The 4,700-nt window shown below is 41.4% G+C and overlaps 1 pseudogene; it reads right to left on the reverse strand.

Moving 5' to 3' along the window:
• LOC112072809 (glutaminase kidney isoform, mitochondrial-like) overlaps positions 1 to 4,700 on the reverse strand; it is a 25,680-nt pseudogene that overhangs the window by 6,785 nt on the left and 14,195 nt on the right.

Genomic DNA, 4,700 nt, shown 5'->3' on the forward strand with positions numbered 1-4,700 from the left:
CTCAATGGTAATTCATGGTCAATGGTTATGTCACTGTCAACTTGATTATTTGTCCTGTCAATTAGTATATGTCACTGTCAATTGACTATATGTCACGTCAAATGATATATGTCACTGTCAATGCTGATATGTCACGGTCAATGGTTTTTATGCCACTGTCAAGTGATATATTCGTCACTTCCAATGGGATATGTCACTGTCACATGATATATGTCACTGTCACATGTAATGTCACTGTCAATGCTAATGTCACTGTCAATCGGTTTTAATGTCACTGGTCCAATGATTATAATGTCCACTGTCAATGGTTATACTGTCACGCAATGGTTCAATGTCACTGTCAATGCGGATATGTCACTGCTCAATGGTATATGTCACTGTCACATGTTTATGTCACTGCAATGTTATGTTCACTGTCAGTATATGTCCTGTCAATGGTTCTTGTCACTGTCAATTGATATATGTCACTGTCAATGATATATGTCACTTGTCAATGATATATGTCACTGTCAGAATCGATATTATGTCACTGCAATGGTTTATGCCACTTGTCAATGACTATATTGCATGTCAATGGTATATGTCACTGTTCACATGGATATATGTCATGTCAGTGATAGTATGTCCACTGCAGATGAATATGTCATGTCCAATGGTTTTTGTCACTGTCAATGGTTTATGTCCACATGTCCAATGATATATGTCCACTGTCAAAATGGTTTATTAATCACTTGATTCAATGGTTTATGTCACCTGTCAATGGTCTTATTGTCACTGTCAATGGTTATGTCACTTCAATGGTTTATGTCACTGTCAACTGGCTAATATGTCACTGTCAATGGTTTCATGTCACTGTCAATGATATATGTCCACTGTCAAATGATATATTACACTGTCAACGGATTTATGTGCACTGTCAAATGATATATGTCACTGTTCACATGGTATATGTCACTGGTCAATGCTATATGTCACTGTCAATGAATATGTCACTGTGCAATTGTATATGTCATGTCAATGGTTGTATGTCCCTTGTCAATTGGTTTATTCACTGTCACATGTACTATGTCACCTGTCACATGGTTTATGTCACGTCAATGGTTTATGTCACGGTCAATGAGTATATATCACTCGTCAATTGGTTATGTCACTGAGTCAATTTGGTTGGTATGTCACTGTCAATGGTTTATGTCAACTGCTCAATGGTTGCTATGTCAACTGTCAAGGGGTTTGTCACTGTCAATAGATATTATGTCACTGGCAATGGTGTTGTCACTGTCAATGGTTTATGTCCACGTCAATGATATATGTCACTGTCAATGGTTATGATGTCACTGGTCAATGGTTTATGTCACTGTCAAATGGTTCATATGTCACTGTCAATGGTATAGGTCCCGTCAAATGGTTTTATGGTCACGTGTTCAATGAATAGTATTGTCCTGTCACATGATGATATGTCACTGTCAATTGGTTTATGTCATGTCAATGTTTATGTCACTGTCAATTTTACGTCACTGATCACATGATATTGTCACTGTCAAATGGTTGATGTCACTCGTCAATGGTTTTATGTCAACTGTCAATATAGTATTTGTCACTGTGCAATGGTTTATGTCCACGTCAATGGTTTATTCACACTCGTCAATGTTTTATGTCATGTCAATGGTTTATGCACTGATCAATGGTATAATTCACTGTCCATGGGTATGTCACTGTCAATGATATAATGTCCACTGTCACATGATATATGTCACTGTGCAATCGGTTTATTCACTGTCATGATATATGTCACTGTCAATGGTTTATGTCACTGTCAATGATATTATGTCACTGTCAATTGTATATGTTCACTGTCAATGATATATGTCACTGTCAATGATATAATGTCACTGTCAATTGATATATGTCACTGTCAATGCTATATGTCACTGTTCATGCGTTGTATGTCACTGTCGATGATATATGTCACTGTCCATGGCTATATGTCACTGTCAAATGGTTTATGTCACTGTCAATAGGTACTATGTCACTGTCAATGCTATATCCATGTCAGGGTTTATGTCACTGTCAATGGTGTATGTCACTGTCAATGATATATGTCACGTAATGCTATATGTCACTGTCAATGGTTTATCTCATGTACCTGATTATATGTCACGTCGATGACTATATGTCACTGTCAATGGTTTATGCCTGTCAATGATATATGTCACTGTCAATGATATATCGTTCACTGTCATGTTTTTTGGGGATTAAAATTTATTAGTCACTGACAATGCGTATATGGAATCCAAAACTGACGCTCAATGGTTTCTGAATCCACGGTTCGAGTTAAAACCAAGTCATGATTTGACATGTAACAAGTATGAACAAGAACTAAGATTCAGGTCGCCTGCAGCCTGGGACCCAACACTGACCTATTTGTCCCTGACACATGCTTCTATATGGCACCAGACTTGGGTTAAAATGCTATTTGGAATCTTTAAACATACAACATTTGCTTTAGGCTGCCTGGTATGGGCAGAGGTGGGCGGGCTGATGCTACGTCCTGCTCGTCGTCTTTTCTATTGGTCCAATAGTTAACGTTCAAGTCAGTCAAACCACAGTGAAGTATCTGTAATTGGTTTCAAACAGTATACGAAACACGGGTATTCTGGCATGGCTGCAGATAGTCATCACATTAAAATAGTTGTTGCCAAGTAGGCAGTTCAGTATTGTAGTCAGTTTAGTGTCTCAGTAGGTGTAGTCAGTGGATGTAGTCAGTGGTGTTAGTCAGTGTGTGCATCATGGTTGAGGTCAGTGGTTGTTAGTCCGTGGTTGTACGTCAGATGTGTAGTCCAGTAGTTAGTCAGTTAGTGTAGTTCAGTGGTGTAGTCGGTGTGGGAGTCCAGTGGCTGTAGTCAAGTAGTGTAGTCAGTGGTGTAGTCAGTATGAAGTCAATAGAGTGTTCAGTGGTGTAGTCGAGTAGTGTCATCCAGTGTTAGTCAGCTGGTGTAGTCAGTGGCTGTAGTCAGTGGTGTAGTTCCGTAGGTAGTCCGTGATGTTAGTCAGTAGTGTAGTCAGACCATTGACAGTGACATATATCATTGACAGTGACATATACCATTGACAGTGACATAAATCATTGACAGTGACATATATCATTGACAGTGACATAAATCATTGACAGTGACATAAGTCATTGACAGTGACATATATCATTGACAGTGACATATATCATTGACAGTGACATATACCATTGACAGTGACATATACCATTGACAGTGACATATATCATTGACAGTGACATATATCATTGACAGTGACATATATCATTGACAGTGACATGTAGCATTGACAGTGACATAAACCTTTGACAGTGACATATATCATTGACACATCATTGAGGGTGGGATATTCTGGGGGAAGATTCAGTCAGGCAGGATATACTCATACCGTGTATTCGTGTGGTCTGTAGGCTGTCTGCCTATTTACCTTGATAAGAGAGCTGATGACAATGGCTCCAGCATTCACCATGGGGTTGTGGGGTTTGTCTAGGTACACAAGTATCAGGGTTAATACAGAGTTAACACAGTAAATTCATAGAAGTAGAAGTTTGAGCGATAAGTCTTAAGACAGACGATATCATGTCCACTTGGTAGAAAGTAGAAGAACTATCTTGCCACTTTGAACTCACGTAGCCTTAAACTTCYAACTGAAATCATATCGTATTCTTCCACCAAACTGACAAAAACCCTACAATATTGCAAGGGTTCCCTTACCCACCTTCCTCATCCAGGTAGAGCTTGTTGAACTTGAGTCCGCTGGGCTCCATCCCCACATAGCGGTGTACCATCTCTGTCCCAGCCTCGTGGATGGCCACAGCATACTCCAGAGGCTTCACACACGACTGGAGGCAGAAGGGCTGCTTGGTGTCCCCTACTGAGTGTCTGGAGGGAGAGGAGGGAGGAGACAGGGAAACACGGGAAGAAAGGGAAAGGAGAAGATAGGAAAAAAAGAGAGGCCAGGAGGAGAGAGGAAAACAGGGGGAAGAGATAGGAAGAGAGAGAGGCCAGGAGGAGAGAGGAAAATTGTTGAACTTGAGTCCGCTGGGCTCCATCCCACATAGCGGCTGTACCATCTCTGTCCCATGCCTCGGGATGGCCCACAGCTTACTCCAGGAGGCTTCACACACTGACTGGAGCAGAAGGGCTCTTGGGTGGTCCCCTACTGAAGGGTGCGGCAGGGGAGAGGAGGGAGGAGACAGGGAAAACCACGGGAGAAGGGAAAAGGAAGATAGGAAAAAGAGAGGCCAGTGAGGAGAGGGAAAACAGGGGGAAGAGATTAGGAAGAGAGAGAGGCAGGAGGAGGAGGAAACAGGGGAAGAGATAGAAAGAGAGAGGCAGGAGGAGAGAGTAAGACAGGGGAAGAGATAGGAAGAAGAGGAACAGGAGGAGAAGAGGAAAAACAGGGGAAGAGAAGAAGAGAGAGAGGCAGGAGAGAGGAAAACAGGGGAAGAGATAGAAGAAAGAGAGGACAGGAGGAGAGGAAACAACCAGGGAAAAAGAAGACGAGGAGAGAGAAGGCCTAGTGTCAGCTATAAGTAACTATGTTCACATTCAGTTATGCTTTTTAAATAACTTTAATCTGCAGCACCATTCTGTCCATCGGCACTAGTACACAATGAGACACACCTCCAGAGATCAGGGACTGTTGTACTT

The sequence above is a fragment of the Salvelinus sp. IW2-2015 genome, unplaced genomic scaffold, assembly GCF_002910315.2.
Source record: "Salvelinus sp. IW2-2015 unplaced genomic scaffold, ASM291031v2 Un_scaffold2049, whole genome shotgun sequence".
Taxonomy (NCBI): Eukaryota; Metazoa; Chordata; class Actinopteri; order Salmoniformes; family Salmonidae; genus Salvelinus; species Salvelinus sp. IW2-2015.